The sequence below is a fragment of the Eriocheir sinensis genome, chromosome 20 (assembly GCF_024679095.1).
Source record: "Eriocheir sinensis breed Jianghai 21 chromosome 20, ASM2467909v1, whole genome shotgun sequence".
In the NCBI taxonomy this organism is placed as follows: domain Eukaryota; kingdom Metazoa; phylum Arthropoda; class Malacostraca; order Decapoda; family Varunidae; genus Eriocheir; species Eriocheir sinensis.
This window is the reverse complement of record NC_066528.1, coordinates 14,055,013-14,072,014: the sequence shown is the minus strand read 5'-3', so window position 1 is coordinate 14,072,014 and position 17,002 is coordinate 14,055,013. Positions and strand designations below refer to the sequence as shown.

At 41.8% G+C, this 17,002-nt stretch overlaps 1 protein-coding gene across 1 annotated transcript in view; it reads left to right on the top strand.

Moving 5' to 3' along the window:
- The window catches only part of LOC127001212 (uncharacterized), a 348,018-nt gene that overhangs the window by 132,789 nt on the left and 198,227 nt on the right, over positions 1-17,002 (top strand). The window lies entirely within an intron of this gene.

Here is a 17,002-nt window from a genome sequence, read left to right as displayed (position 1 = left end):
TCTTATTATTAATTTGTGTTATTGCTTTCCTCACTCTTTCTATTATCTTTATTATTTGATTTATTGAGTCTGCCTTTGTTGTTATTTTTTTTTTTAAGTTTAATATCAATCGTCTATTTTTCTTCCCTTCCCTTCTCCTATAATTCCTTCCCCTTCTGTCTCTCTCCGGCATATGACCACAGATGTTGCGCCGGCTAAACGAAACTTTCCAACTTTCTTTTTTTTTCATATTTTGCAAGACGCGAAGGGAAAGGGATGCTGGTAGTGTGTGTGTGTGTGTGTGTGTGTGTGTGTGTGTGTGTGTGTGTGTGTGTGTGTGTGTGTGATTTTCTTTTTACCTCACGAATAGGAATTACAGTTTATGGATGTTTCTGTCTGTCTGTCTATCTGTCTACCTGTCTGTCTCTTTAATGTCCCTGGATTTCGCCTCGTTTTCTTTCTCCTCGTCTTCCCATTTTCTCCGCTGTGCACTTAAGAGGCTCAGGGAATACTCTTATAATATTTCTTTCTCTTTGTCTGTCGCGTTAGATAATACATGTGTGTCTGTTTGTTTGTGTGTTTGTTTGTGCGTCCTGCTGTTGGGGAAATTCCGCTAAATTCGTGGGCCTTTGTTGTTGTTGTTGTTGTTCGTTTTTTTTTCTTCTCCTTGTTTTTCTTGTTTTTGTTCTTTTTCTTCTTGTTCTTTTCCTTCCTCTTTTTCTTTTTTTTAATTTTCGTTCTTCTTCTTCTTCTTCTTCTTCTTCTTCTTCTTCTTCTTCTTCTTCTTCTTCTTCTTCTTCTTCTTCTTCTTCTTCTTCTTCTTCTTCTTCTTCTTCTTCTTCTTCTTCTTCTTCTTCTTCTTCTTCTTCTTCTTCTTCTTCTTCTTCTTCTTCTTCTTCTTCTTCTTCTTCCTTTCCTTCTTCATCATCATCTTCACCTTTTTCATCTTCATATATTTCCTCCCCTCGCGCTTCGGTATCTTTGGCAGGTGTTTGCTTACCTGACTATCTAATTAAAAGCTACGTCAGGTGAGCGAGGAGAGGAAATTACCTGTACTTGAGGAAGGGAAGGGAAGGTGGAGGTAGCGAAAGGAGGCAAAAAGGAAAGAAAAGAAAAATTATGAAAAGAAAAAGAAACAAGATAAAGACAATTGATATGAAACTTGAAACCGACAACAAGAAAATCAACAACAAAGGAAGGCGCTGAAAATACTGATGGACAGGAATGAAATGTGTTAAGAGTAAAAACGTAAATAAAGAGGAAAAAAGAAGAAGAAGAAGAACGAAAATAAGGAGAAAATAAACGAAGATGAAAAAGGTGAAAACGAAGAAAAAAAAGAAGAAAAAGAAGGAAAAAAAAGAGGAAGGAAAAGAAGAAGAAAAAGAACAGAAACAAGAAAAAAACAAGAAGAAATAAATAAATGGCGCTGTATCCGAGAAGAAAAACGGAACAAGTTATAACATGTTTCTATATTCATTTTCACTGTTCATTCATTCATTCACTATTGGCTGAAACGTTTATTTTTTTATTTATTTATTTATTTATTTATTTATTTATTTTTTTTTTTTACACTGCAAGAGACGTATCGTTATTTGCAGTCTCTTCCTCTGCCGTTGATTTTGTTGTTGTTGGTTGTAAGTTTCATATCAATTATCTATTTTTTTTCTTTTCTTTATTTTTCTCCTCCTTTCACTGCCTCCACCTTCCCTTTCTTTCCCTTTCTCGAGTACAGGTAATTTCTTCTTCTTCGTCTTCTTCTTCTTCTTCTTCTTTTTCCTCTTTTTTCTTCTTCTTCTTCTTCTTCTTCTTCTTCTTCTTCTTCTTCTTCTTCTCTTTCTGCTTCTGCTTTTTCTTCTGCTTCTTTTTCTTCTTCTTCTTCTTCTTCTTCTTTTCCTTCCTCTTTCTTTTTTTATTCTTTTCCTTCTTCATTTTCTTCTTCGTTTTCACCTTTTTGATCTTCGTTTATTTTCTCCTTATTCTCGTTCTTCTTGTTCTTTTTCTTCTTTTTTCCTCTTCTTCTTCATCTTCTGTTTCTTCTTCGTCTTCCTCTTCCTCTTATCCTTCTTCGTTTTTCCTTCACCAACAAAAACAACCCACAAAAACAGCAATAAAAAGACGGTGTTTGCTTCTACGACAAAAGAAAAACGAACTTAATATTATGGAATTAGTGCGGTTATAATTTCCACTCACGATGATCAAGTTCGGTGTCATCCTAGAATTCGGGATGGTCACTCTTAATCACTTGAAGGACACAGGTGAAAAGGTGGATGAGATACAAACGGACAATCAATATCTTTATCTTCTTTTCTTTTCTTTTCATATTTCTTTTCTTAATTTTTTTCCTCCTTTCACGCCTCCACTTTTCCTTCCTTTACCTTTCTCGAGTACATAAATTCGCTGGAAAGGATAATTAACAATACAAACGGTACCTCTGTACATAGACACGCTCACACACACGCGCACGCAAATAAACAAACAATCAGTCAAACCTTCCCCGCCCGCATGATTCTGAAGTTTCTGCGTGATGGGCACCTCCCCGCGCCGCTGAGCCGTGGGTGACGCGCGGGTCGTGGGACATAAACTAACCACGTAACACTCTTCTAGTTATTCTGAATGCACTTCCTGGTTAAAAATTATTGAAGTTGGTTTTCTTCGCTAACTTAACCTATCCACACTTCAACTAATTCTTCACCAACCTAACCTAGATTGGGCTCGAAGCTGAATATACTAGTTATAATAGACCTTATTGGCTGTCAGTTCGCCTCTTCGCCGCTTGAGGTTCCCCGCGTGCGTCTCCATGGAAACCGATACGCTGTACCCTTTGCGTAACTGATTTTGTTACAGTTTCGGTGTTGCCTAGTGCAGCAGTTTTTTTTTTTTTTTTTTAACAGCAGAGGAGACAGTGCAAGGGCGTAAAAAAAAAGAAAACAATAATGAAACAAAAGCCCGCTACTTACTGCTCCTAAATAGAGTAGAGTGGCCAAAAAGAGAAATCAGTATCGGGAGGAGAGGTGTCCTGGTACCCTCCTCTTGAAAGAGTTCAAGTCGTAGGCAGGAGGAAATACAGATGAAGGAAGATCGTTCCAGAGTTTACCAGCGTGAGGAATGAAAGAGTGAAGATGCTGTTTAACTCTTGCATAAGGGGTTTGGACAGTATAGGGATGAGCTTTTTTTGTGTTTGTGTGTGTAAATCGCTTATATTAGGACCAGAAGTCAAAATAATCTCAATTTAGGACCAGAAGTAATACCCTTCTAACACCAACTCGAGTTATACTGGAGATCCTAGACAACAAGATACAGCCAAGAGCGAAATATTCAGGAGGCAAAGCATATGTCGGCCGCATACATTCGCTACTCATGACCATATTACCATAAGTCAACTTAAACCTTTAAACCTACGAGCAGTGGGTGATATATAACTTTCCCGACCAGCAGGCACCTTGTTTGGACATTTGGCTGCAGACTTGTATTTCAGAATCCCGAAATAGAAAATAAAATGGAAAAATACCTCAACCGTGTAGCAGTGACGGGCCAAATTTTTGCCATGATATAAACCCCCAAAAATAGATGATGCATGAACTGATCACAAATGCTTTGATATATATTATGAAATGGTTTGTGTAAGTGATGATTTTTTCTCATTTTTCTCGCTTAGAGGGACCTTTAACCCCTTGACTGCGGATTTCCAACAAGAAGACATCACCAAGCTACAGGAATGGAACAAACAGTGGCTTCTACAATTCAAAGAAGAAAAATGTAAAGTCCTGCACCTTGGGAGAAGATATCCAGCACACCAATGCCACATGGGAAACACTCCACTACCCACCACAGAGTCAGAAAAAGACCTGGGAGTATATGTTATCAGGCTACCAGTGGAGGCGAAATACGTGCCAATCGCAGCGGATGAGTTAAGAAACATAATCCCCGCAGCTACCGGGTTAAACATCTCTCCAGGTGGCCGAGTGTGGCGCTGCGTCTATTCAATATGCTCCCGGGGCCCCAAAGTCGCAGTGGTCGTCACTAGGATACACAGGGACACAGATATCCTTCCTTCCCTCCTCCATCCAAACCCTCACGTGACACGCCACCGTTTTCCTCCCCCCGTGCAGCCCTTAGCGTGTGCGGGGCGGCAACCCTAGCCAAGAAATTTTAAACTCCCAGAGAAATATTTCGCCGCTGACACACAGGAAAACCCTAACTCGCGATTTTCCTCCTCTGCAAAATGTTGGGGATGTGTAAAGGAAAGGTGCAGGCGGCCCTTTTAGTTTTATGTTTCGAAGGTGATCACTCCCTTCCGTGCGTCCCCGCGTGATAGAGAGGGAGTGAAGGCTAAAGGAATAGATAGACAAATAGATAGATAGATAGATAGACAGGAAGATAGATGAAGAGAGAGAGGTTTAGTTTTATATTTCGAAGTTGATCACTCCCTTCCGTGCGTCCCCGTGTGATAGAGATGGAGTGAAGGCTAAAGGAATAGATAGATAAATAGATAGATAGATAGATAGATAGACAAGTAGATAGATGAAGAGAGAGAGCTAAAGGAATAGATAGATAAATAGATAGATTGATAGATAGATAGACAAGTAGATAGATGAAGAGAGAGAGAGAGGGGGTATGCGTATATGCTTGTGTGTGTGTGTGTGTTTGGATGTATGTGTTTATGCGTGAAATGAAAGCCCAAAAGATAGATAGATAGATAGATAGATAGATAGACAGGTAGATAGATAGATAGTGTGTGTGTTTGTGTGTGTGGGGTGGGGGGGGGTGGGGGGGGGATGTATTTGTGTATGCGTGAAATGAAAGCCAAAAAAATAGATAGATAGATAGGTACTTAGATAGATAAATAGATAGATAGATAGTGTGTGTGTGTGTGTGTGTGTGTGTGTCCCCGCCTGAGGTTAAGTCTCATAAGTTGTTTAACCCTCGTGCTGCTGCTGCCGCTGCTGCACGCAATACCTCCAGCAGTGGCCATAACTCCCTGGCACTTTTGTTTGAAGAGTTATGTGAGTGTGTCCGCGTCGTCGGTCGATAGTGTAAGGAATTGACGTTAGAGGTAAGTTAATGCAAGGAGAGAGAGAGATGCATTATGTTCAAACTTATCATTTTTAGGAGCAGCGAGTAGCGTTTTTTTTATAATTATTGTTTCCTTTTTTTGTGCCCTTGAGCTATAGAGTAAGGAATTGACGTTAGAGGTAAGTTAATGCAAGGAGAGAGAGAGATGCATTATGTTCAAACTTATCATTTTTAGGAGCAGCGAGTAGCGGGCTTTTTTTTTATTAATGTTTCCTTTTTCTGTGCCCTGGAGCCGACTCCTCTGCTGTAAAAAAAAGGAGTGCATTGTAGTTTACGTTAAGGGAAGAGAGAGAGAAGAAAAATAGGCAGACAGACAGAGACATAGGTCCATATTATCAAACTCTTCGAAGTCTTAGTCCATCTATATCAAAGACTCGCGGAAATTGTCGGGGTTTCCGTGGGTGGTTTCCTGAGCCTGGCGGTAGTTTTGCAAGGTCAGTTTCAGAGGGGACAGTGTATAATGTGTTGGGGGTCTCCTAGGTCCATAATATCAAACTCTTTCGAGCTTTAGTCTATCTACTTCAAAAGGCTCTCGCGGAAGTTGTCGGGGGGGTTTCCAGGGGGGGTTTCCTGAGCCTGGCGGTAGTTTTGCAAGGTCAGTTTCAGAGGGGACAGTGTATAATGTGTTGGGGCTCTCGTAGGTCCATGTTATCAAACTCTTCGAAGTCTTAGTCCATCTATATGAAAGACTCGCGGGAGTTGTCGCTCAAACTATCACTAGTCTCTTAAAACTACCCATGGAAATGCTACCACAACCCCTACGAAAGCCTAGTCAAATGTGGGTGTGTTATCCCTGAAATGTATGAAAATATGAGTGTAAGAAATATGAGTGTGTAGGTGTGTAAGCCCTGAAATGTATGAGAATATGAGTGCTTTTCACATTCTTCTCTAACTTAATAGGGTCATAACACTACCCATGGAAATACTACCACAACCTCTGCGAAAGCCCTGTCAAATGTGGGTGTGTTATCCCTGAAATGTTTGAGAATATAAGTGTAAGAAACATGTCAGTAAGCTGTTTTTTTATGTTTTGTACCTATTAAAATACAACAGCGAGGACGAGGCTTTAGAGGAGGAAGTGAAGAGAACCAACATTGTAGCGATAAAAGCAACAGGGATGATGCTTTTCACAGAGACTTAGACACGCTATAGGCAGGCAAGATTCAACTATGGGTATCGATATTTGCCTTCCTGCACTCCCTCTCTCCGCGACATCTAACAGGCAGTAAGTGTAACACGGGTAGCTATGTCCGGAGAGTTATGGGATATCGGACTAGGCCTTGATTTGTCGTAAGTAACAAGTAGTTAAAACCGGACATTGGATTACGTTTTAAGCAACAGTAATACGAAGGAGAATACGTAATTTGGAGATCGTTACAATGTATGTTACTGATTACGTTTTAAGCAACAATGATATGAAGGCAAATGCGTGACTTAGAGGTCTTTGCTGCAGAGGTTACTTGGTTACGTTTAGAGCAACAGTATAGTGAAGGAGAGTGCGTGATGTAGTGTTCGTTATAGATGTTACTCGATTACGTTCTTTGCAACAGTAACATGAAGGCGAAGGCGTGATTTAAGGGATGTTGCAACAGGTATGACGTTTTAAGCAACAGAAATATGAAGTAGAATGCGTCATATTGTTTTCGTTACCGATGAACTTGAATACGCTCTAAGCAACAGTGATACGAAGGCGAATGCGTGATATAAGTGATGTGGTGGTGGTTGCAGCAGGTGTGACGGGTGGGGCAGGCAGCAGAATTTGGAGTGAAGTGAGCGATATCGTTACCAGCACGGGATGGACGAGACACAATGGGCCGCCGCAGCGCGTATTGTGGCGGCCGTGTTGAAGGGATGGAGCCGGTATTGTGACAGTGTGGGCGTGTTTGTCTTTGTGCGTGTGTGTGTGTGTGTGTGTGTGTGTGTGTGTGTGTTTGTGTGTGTGTGTGTGTGCGTCTGTGTGTGTGTTTTGTACCTATTAAAATACAGCAGTGAGGACGAGGCTTTAGAGGAGGAAGTGAAGAGAACAAACATTGTAGTGATAAAGACAACAGGGATGATGCTTTTTGCAGAGACTTAGACACACTATAGGCAGGCAAGATTCAACTATAGGTTTAGATATTTGCCTTCCTGCACTCCCTCCCTCCGCGGCCTCTAACAGCCAGTAAGTGTAACACGGGTAGCTATGTCCGGAGAGTTATACAGGAAGAACCCATCACCCTGCAGCTAATTAATCGTGCCTATTGCCTCTCTGATGCTTGGTCGTGGATGTTGTCTTACCGTAGAGCGTGTTATGTATATCGATTAGCGTTTCAACATCTGTGTTTAGGTAATACAAATGAGTATCCTAAAGTTCAGCCGCCTCGCTAAGGCGCGCCTCAGTCCCCGCCACGTTGCCAGTCTGGCTGCCTCGGCGCTCCATGCTCGCCGGTCACTCAACTCTTGCATGGCGATCGGTCGTCGTTTATTGCATATTTGTTGTGACGACAAAAAGCTTTCCTTTTATCGTTCCCACGAATGAATATGCGTGCAATCGTCGGCTTCTATATCGGGAAAGCCTTAGCGAGGCTCCACCTTTGATGCAACGGAAAGGTATGTAGCAGTGTTGAATATGTGGCCTGAATGTGCGGCGGCCGTCGCCATGACAGCTGTGGAGGAGAACTTATTCACCGACCTCCGTGAAGCGAAAGCGATCATGGTATATATATATATATATATATATATATATATATATATATATATATATATATATATATATATATATATATATATATATATATATATATATATATATATATATATATATATATATATATATATATATATATATATATATATATATATATATATATATATATATATATATAGTCTGGAGTCGTGTACTTCCTGTTGTGATGGTCTTCTATTGAAAGAAGTTGAATAATGCAGAGTGGAGTCGTCGGCGTATGAGTGGACAGGACAGTTTGTTATGGAAAGAAGATCATTGATGAATAACAGGAAGAGAGTGGGTGATAGGACAGAGCCCAGTGGAACGCCACTGTTGATAGGTTTAGGGGAAGAGCAGTGACCGTCTACCACCGCAGAGATAGAACGGCCGGAAAGGAAACTGGAGATAAAGGAACAGAGAGAGGGATAGAATCCGAAAGAGGGCAGTTTAGAAAGCAAAGACTGGTGCCAGACTCTATCGAAGGCTTTCGATATATCTAGCGCAACAGAGAAAGTTTCACCGAAACGGCTAAGAGAGGATGACCAAGAGTCGGTTAAGAGAGCAAGAAGATCGCCAGTGGAACGCCCTTTGCGGAATCCATACTGGCGATCAGATAAAAGGTTAGAAGTGGAAAGGTGCTTTTGAATCTTCCGGTTAAGGATTGATTCAAAAGCTTTAGATAGACAGGAAAATAAATCTATAGGGCGGTAGTTTGAGGGATTGGAACGGTCACCCTTCTTAGGCACAGGCTGTACAAAGGCATACTTCCAGCAGGAAGGAAAGATAGATGTTGATAGGCAGAGACGAAAGAGTCTGACCAGGCAGGGTGTCAGCACAGAACCATAGTTTTTAAGGACAATAGGAGGCACTCCATCAGCTCCATAAGCCTTCTGAGAGTTGAGACCAGAGAGGGCATAGAAAACATCATTTGGAAGAATCTTAATAAGAGGCATAAAGGAGTCAGAGGGGGGATGAGTAGGAGGAATGTGCCCAGAATCGTCCTGGGTGGAGTTCTTACAGAAAGTTTGAGCGAAGAGTTCAGCTTTAGAGACAGATGAGACGGCTGTACTGCCGTCAGGGTTAAGGAGAGGAGGGAAAAAGGAAGAAGTGAAATTGGAGGAGATATTTTTGGCTAGATGCCAGAAGTCACGGGAAGAATTAGAAGAAGCAAGGTGTTGACATTTTCTATTAATAAAAGAAGTTTTGGTAAGTCGGAGAATAGATTTGGCACGATTCCGGGCTGAAATGTAAAGGTCAAAGTTAGTGGGAGTTTGAAGGCTCTGGAACCTTTTGTGAGCTGCCTCTCTATCTTTAATAGCACGAGAACAAGCGTGATTAAACCAAGGCTTTTTAGCATGAGGAGTAGAGAAAGTACGTGGAATGTATGCCTCCATTCCAGAGACAATCACCTCTGTGATGTGCTGAGCACAAACAGAGGGGTCTCTCTCTTGAAAGCAGTAATCATTCCACGGGAAATCGGAAAAGTACATCCTCAGGTCGTCCCACCGAGCTGAAGCAAAATGCCAGAAGCATCGCCTCTTCGGCGGGTCCAGAGGATGTACAGGAGCGATAGGACTGGATACAGAAATAAGGTTATGATCGGAGGAGCCCAACGGAGAGAACAGTTTGACAGAGTAAGCAGAAGGATTAGAGGTAAGGAAGAGGTCTAGAATGTTGGGCCTGTCTCCAAGACGGTCGGGAATACGAGTAGGGTGCTGAACCAACTGCTCTAGGTCGTTGAGGAGAGCAAAGTTGTAGGCTTGTTCACCAGGCTGGTCAGTGAAGGAGGATGAAAGCCAAAGCTGGTGGTGGACATTGAAATCTCCCAAGATGGAGATTTCAGCAAAGGGAGAGTGAGTCAAGATGTGCTCCACTTTAGAGTTCAAATAGTCAAAGAATTATACATAGTCAGCAGAGTTAGGTGAGAGATAAACAGCACAGATGTATTTAGTGATAGAATGACAATGAAGTCTTAGCCAGATGGTGGAAAATTCAGAAGGGTCAAGGTCGTGGGCACGAGAGCAAGTGATATCGTTGCGCACGTAGACACCATCCAGCTTTAGATTGAAATTTAGGATAGAGATACTAGGAGGGAACAGAGTAGTGTTGCTGTCAGTAGCCTCAGAAACCTGTGTTTCGGTGAGGAAGAGAAGGTGGGGTTTAGAGGAGGAGAGATGGTGTTCCACAGAATGAAAATTAGAACGAAGACCGCGAATGTTGCAGAAATTGATAAGGAGGAGGTTCGAGGAGTTATGAAAACACCTCTCAAGTCGGCAGCCAGAAGGGGAGTCCTCCCTGGGGGAATTTATGGTCCCCCCCCCAGGCGGGAACTCCGAGGCGGTGTTTTCGTTAGCCATTTTGAATTTTGAACCTTGGGAAAAGGTGTGTGTGTTGTGTGAATGTAGTGTGGTGTAGAAAGAGAGAGGCACTGTCTTTAGAGAGCATGCTGAACTGCTCTCTGATGTTGATGAGACAAAAGGGAAGCGGTTAGTGAGGACATGGGAAGGGTCTTTGAAGGGCTTCAGCACCCTCCTCGTTTCCATATATCCTCACCGGGAGTAGCTCACGCCCTTTCGTTAGGTGTCTTCCTACCTACTCCTACCTACTCTTATATATATATATATATATATATATATATATATATATATATATATATATATATATATATATATATATATATATATATATTATGTTTGTGATTTGAAAATAAAATCATTTCATCGCACTATAAAAGTGAGGCCAGAGAGGCGTTGTGTTCTCCTCCTGAATTCCAATTTGCGCAGCTTTCAGTTTAATTTCAAGCCGAGGCGCTAAAAATACCGCCACGCCGCCCCATTATCATTCCGCTAATTATGACCGACACTAATTAATTGAACGACCACCTGTGAACCTCACTTCCGGCCGGCAGGTGTCTCGCCGAGCCCTCCACAGCGGCGGCGGCGCCGGCTGCTGCAAGCTGGCGGGGCACTGCTGTGTTGGGGGGGAGCTGGGGGGGGTTAAGAGGAAGGAGAAAGCGGTGGATTAGTCTAGAAATAGTTCCTTAATTGGCAGGATGATCCAATACCAGGCTAGTGTTCTGTGTTCAACACACAAACGTTTTCTGACTCTCGGCCATCATGATCGAGCGCTTCCCTGAAATGATTGCTGGCGCTCAGTCGGCACATTCACACCGAGCCGGGAATCATCATTACTGTCATCTCCCACAATTAGTCCAATGTAAGATAAAAGCCTTTTCCAACCTCTCTCTCTGACTCATGTCGGCTCACTCCATCCAGCTCTGTCGCAAGTTCTAATTTCATCAATCCACATGACTGTCTGCCCTGAGCTCCACTAAGAGAGAGAGAGAGAGAGAGAGAGAGAGAGAGAGACGCAAGGAAATAGTGTCGAAATTACATCTCTTCCTTTTCTGCTGGGAAGTGGTCGTAATGTTTTGTCCCTTTCTCTTTTCAGTCTCGTGTCGTAAGTGGCGGCCGAGGCAGGGGTCGTTGAGGGCGTGTTGGATGTGTTGCACGAAACGGAGAAGTCTGATGCAGATTTTCAGAGGTTGCTCACGTGAAGGGATTAGCGCGTGAACTTCCTTTCGTTGTGTTGTAATCCATGACAGAAAACTCGTATGTAAAAAGAGAAATAGATAGATAGGTAGGTAGATTAGTAGGTATTTAGAAAGATGGACTGATACAGAGATTAATGGATAGATAGGTAGAGTGATAAATTGATAGATAGATTGATAGAGATAGACTAATAGATAGATTAATAGATAGATAGAGAGAGAGAGAGAGAGAGACAGACAGACAGACAGACAGACAGACAGACAGACAGACAGACAGACAGACAGACAGACAGACAGACAGACAGACAGACAGACAGACAGACAGACAGACAGACAGACAGACCTACACACCAACAGACAGACAGACAGACAGACAGACCTACACACCAACAGACAGACAGACAGACAGACCTACACACCAACAGACAGACAGACAGACAGACAGACAGACAGACAGACCTACACACCAACAGACAGACAGACAGACAGACAGACAGACAGACCTACACACCAACAGACAGACAGACAGACAGACAGACAGACAGACAGAGACAGACAGAGAAATGAACCCCATAATCTACAATTCCTATATTATCCTTTTATGACCACCACGGCGAGAGTTACCTGAACAAAGGCTCGTTATAAATAAAGAGACCTTCATCCATATATATATACTCGTTCATTTATACATTCATTTCTCTATTCATGGGGCGCAGTGAGGGGAAAAGAACGTAGTAGAGTTGGCCGTGTTGAATAAGAGGGGGGGGGGGGGGTAACAGAACGTATAAGCACGGTCCCGTGTTCAGAAAGGGAGGGAAAAAACGTGTTAGTATGATCCCGTGTACAGAAAGGGAGGGAAAAAAACGTATAAGTATAATTCCGTGTTCAGAAAGGGAGGGAAAAAACGTATAAGTATGATCCCGTGTTCAGAAAGGGAGGGAAAAAACGTATTAGTATGATCCCGTGTTCAGAAAGGGAGGGAAAAAACGTATTAGTATGATCCCGTGTTCAGAAAGGGAGGGAAAAAAACGTATAAGTATGATTCCGTGTTCAGAAAGGGAGGGAAAAAAAACGTATTAGTATGATCCCGTGTTCAGAAAGGGAGGGAAAAAAACGTATTAGTATGGTCCCGTGTTCAGAAAGGGAGGGAAAAAAACGTATAAGTATGATTCCGTGTTCAGAAAGGGAGGGAAACAAAACGTATAAGTATGATTCCGTGTTCAGAAAGGGAGGGAAAAAACGTGTTAGTATGATTCCGTGTTCAGAAAGGGAGGGAAAAAAACGTATAAGTATGATTCCGTGTTCAGAAAGGGAGGGAAAAAAACGTATAAGGATGATTCCGTGTTCAGAAAGGGAGGGAAAAAAACGTATAAGTATGATTCCGTGTTCAGAAAGGGAGGGAAATAAACGTATAAGTATGATTCCGTGTTCAGAAAGGGAGGGAAAAAAACGTATAAGTATGATTCCGTGTTCAGAAAGGGAGGGAAAAAAACGTATAAGTATGATTCCGTGTTCAGAAAGGGAGGGAAAAAACGTATAAGTATGATTCCGTGTTCAGAAAGGGAGGGAAAAAAACGTATAAGTATGATTCCGTGTTCAGAAAGGGAGGGAAAAAAACGTATAAGTATGATTCCGTGTTCAGAAAGGGAGGGAAAAAAACGTATAAGTATGATTCCGTGTTCAGAAAGGGAGGGAAAAAACGTATAAGTATGATTCTGTGTTCAGAAAGGGAGGGAAAAAACGTATTAGTATGATTCCGTGTTCAGAAAGGGAGGGAAAAAACGTATTAGTATGATCCCGTGTTCAGAAAGGGAGGGAAAAAACGTATAAGTATGATTCCGTGTTCAGAAAGGGAGGGAAAAAACGTATTAGTATGATCCCGTGTTCAGAAAGGGAGGGAAAAAACGTATTAGTATGATTCCGTGTTCAGAAAGGGAGGGAAAAAACGTGTTAGTATGAGCCCGTGTACAGAAAGGGAGGGAAAAAAACGTATAAGTATGATTCCGTGTTCAGAAAGGGAGGGAAAAAACGTATTAGTATGATTCCGTGTTCAGAAAGGGAGGGAAAAAACGTATAAGTATGATTCCGTGTTCAGAAAGGGAGGGAAAAAAACGTATAAGTATGATTCCGTGTTCAGAAAGGGAGGGAAAAAACGTATAAGTATGATTCCGTGTTCAGAAAGGGAGGGAAAAAAACGTATAAGTATGATTCCGTGTTCAGAAAGGGAGGGAAAAAACGTATTAGTATGATCCCGTGTTCAGAAAGGGAGGGAAAAAACGTATTAATATGATCCCGTGTTCAGAAAGGGAGGGAAAAAACGTATAAGTATGATCCCGTGTACAGAAAGGGAGGGAAAAAACGTATTAGTATGATCCCGTGTTCAGAAAGGGAGGGAAAAAACGTATTAGTATGATTCCGTGTTCAGAAAGGGAGGGAAAAAACGTATTAGTATGATTCCGTGTTCAGAAAGGGAGGGAAAAAACGTATTAGTATGATCCCGTGTTCAGAAAGGGAGGGAAAAAACGTATTAGTATGATCCCGTGTTCAGAAAGGGAGGGAAAAAACGTGTTAGTATGATTCCGTGCTCAGAAAGGGAGGGAAAAAACGTATAAGTATGATTCCGTGTTCAGAAAGGGAGGGAAAAAACCGTGTTAGTATGATCCCGTGTTCAGAAAGGGAGGGAAAAAACCGTGTTAGTATGATCCCGTGTTCAGAAAGGGAGGGAAAAAACGTGTTAGTATGATTCCGTGTTCAGAAAGGGAGGGAAAAAACGTGTTAGTATGATCCCGTGTACAGAAAGGGAGGGAAAAAAACGTATAAGTATGGTCCCGTGTTCAGAAAGGGAGGGAAAAAAACGTATAAGTATGGTCCCGTGTTCAGAAAGGGAGGGAAAAAAACGTATAAGTATGATTCCGTGTTCAGAAAGGGAGGGAAAAAACGTATAAGTATGATTCCGTGTTCAGAAAGGGAGGGAAAAAACGTATAAGTATGATTCCGTGTTCAGAAAGGGAGGGAAAAAACGTATAAGTATGATTCCGTGTTCAGAAAGGGAGGGAAAAAACGTATAAGTATGATTCCGTGTTCAGAAAGGGAGGGGAAAAAACGTGTTAGTATGATTCCGTGTTCAGAAAGGGAGGGAAAAAAACGTGTTAGTATGATTCCGTGTTCAGAAAGGGAGGGAAAAAAACGTATAAGTATGATTCCGTGTTCAGAAAGGGAGGGAAAAAAACGTATAAGTATGATTCCGTGTTCAGAAAGGGAGGGGAAAAAACGTGTTAGTATGATCCCGTGTTCAGAAAGGGAGGGAAAAAAACGTGTTAGTATGGTCCCGTGTTCAGAAAGGGAGGGAAAAAAAACGTGTTAGTATGATTCCGTGTTCAGAAAGGGAGGGAAAAAAAACGTGTTAGTATGGTCCCGTGTTCAGAAAGGGAGGGAAAAAACCGTATTAGTATGGCCCCGTGTCGAGTGATTGGGGAAAGAACGAATTGCTGTATCCCCGTGTAGAGTGAAGGGAGGAGGGAGTAGCGTATCCTCTGGCCCGTGTTGTTGTGCCGCTATCCATATTGAAAGCCGTAAAATCTGTGCCCGCTGAAATCAATGAATCAGTTGACACGTTGACATGGTGGGCTGCGGGCGGCCGTGCGATATGTCCGGGAATTACATATTTTCACTCACTCGTGGGATGCACAGCGGCGGGCGGATGATGGGACGCGTGGGAGAGATAGAATGTTGCAGTCCGTATCTGTGCAATATATCTACCTTACCTTTTACTAATGTACCTGAAATACTGATTGTTTCTGGGATTAAACAGACGTATATTTAGGTACAGTAAAGGAAGAAGCTCAAGGGTAAAATATAGATATAAAAAAACTATTATAATTTGTCTCTCATAAAATAATCGCCTAAGTCATTTTTCAGTGATTTCCAGGTTTTTGTCTATATCAATTTTTCAACACGTGACGCCCAGTTTTGTAGAGTTGCCTTCGTCATTCAGGGTTTGAGTGTTCTAGAATTGGCCTTTTCATTCCTGCCTAAATTTTAAGCCGAATGAGATAATGGTAGTTCTTTTTTGATTCCCTGAAAAGTAGAAAATAATGACTTAGGGGGTTTGTTTACGAAGGTGACGTATTATTATTAAGGCATACAAAGTAGACACAATAATCCGTAATAAAGTTAGCATCAAGAACTTTAATTTTTCATAGATCAAGGCTTTGTGATTTGCCTCCACGACGAAGAGGAAATATTTTTAATTCTGCTTTTACTCATTTTCCGCAGCATTGAGTATAACATAAGTCTCCGCTGATATTTAATTCTGCCTTTACGCATTTTCCGCAGCATTGAGCATAACATAAGTCTCCGCGGATATTTAATTCTGCATTTACGCATTTATCGCAGCATTGAGTATAACATAAGTCTCCGCGGATATTTAATTCTGCATTTACGCATTTTTCGCAGCATTGAGTATAACATAAGTCTCCGCGGATATTTAATTCTGCATTTACGCATTTTTCGCAGCATTGAGTATAACATAAGTCTCCGCGGATATTTAATTCTGCTTTAACTCATTTTCCGCAGCATTGAGCATAACATAAGTCTCCGCGGATATTTAATTCTGCATTTACGCATTTTCCGCAGCATTGAGCATAACATAAGTCTCCGCGGATATTTAATTCTGCATTTACGCATTTTCCGCAGCATTGAGTATAACATAAGTCTCCGCGGATATTTAATTCTGCATTTACGCATTTTCCGCAGCATTGAGTATAACATAAGTCTCCGCGGATATTTAATTCTGCATTTACGCATTTTCCGCAGCATTGAGTATAACATAAGTCTCCGCGGATATTTAATTCTGCATTTACGCATTTATCGCAGCATTGAGTATAACATAAGTCTCCGCGGATATTTAATTCTGCATTTACGCATTTATCGCAGCATTGAGTATAACATAAGTCTCCGCGGATATTTAATTCTGCATTTACGCATTTTTCGCAGCATTGAGCATAACATAAGTCTCCGCGGATATTTAATTCTGCATTTACGCATTTTTCGCAGCATTGAGTATAACATAAGTCCCCGCGGATATTTAATTCTGCATTTACGCATTTTCCGCAGCATTGAGCATAACATAAGTCTCCGCGGATATTTAATTCTGCATTTACGCATTTTTCGCAGCATTGAGTATAACGTAAGTCTCCGCGGATATTTAATTCTGCATTTACGCATTTTCCGCAGCATTGAGTATAACATAAGTCCCCGCGGATATTTAATTCTGCCTTTACACATTTTTCACAGCATTGAGTATAACATAAGTCTCCGCGGATATTTAATTCTGCCTTTACGCATTTTTCGCACCATTGAATATAACGTAAGTCTCCGTGGTGCAGTGGTTAGCGTCCCTGACTACGAATCTACAGGTACTTGGTTCGAATCCCGGCCTGGGTAGTCGACGTGTAAACCATCCACCTGTTCATCCTTCCTTTCGGGCTGGTCGATAATTGGGTACCTGGGGAAACCTATAGGAAGGTAAACTGTGGTAACCGGGATGTCACGCTGGCCCTGTGTCGGGTTAAGGGTTCCCTCCCACCCAGCGTTGTCAAATTATCGTACTCATCGCATTGCATTCTCGTAGTTTCTGACTGATAACTATAGAAAAAAACACAAAAAGCATCAATAAATAACAGTTTTAACGCTAA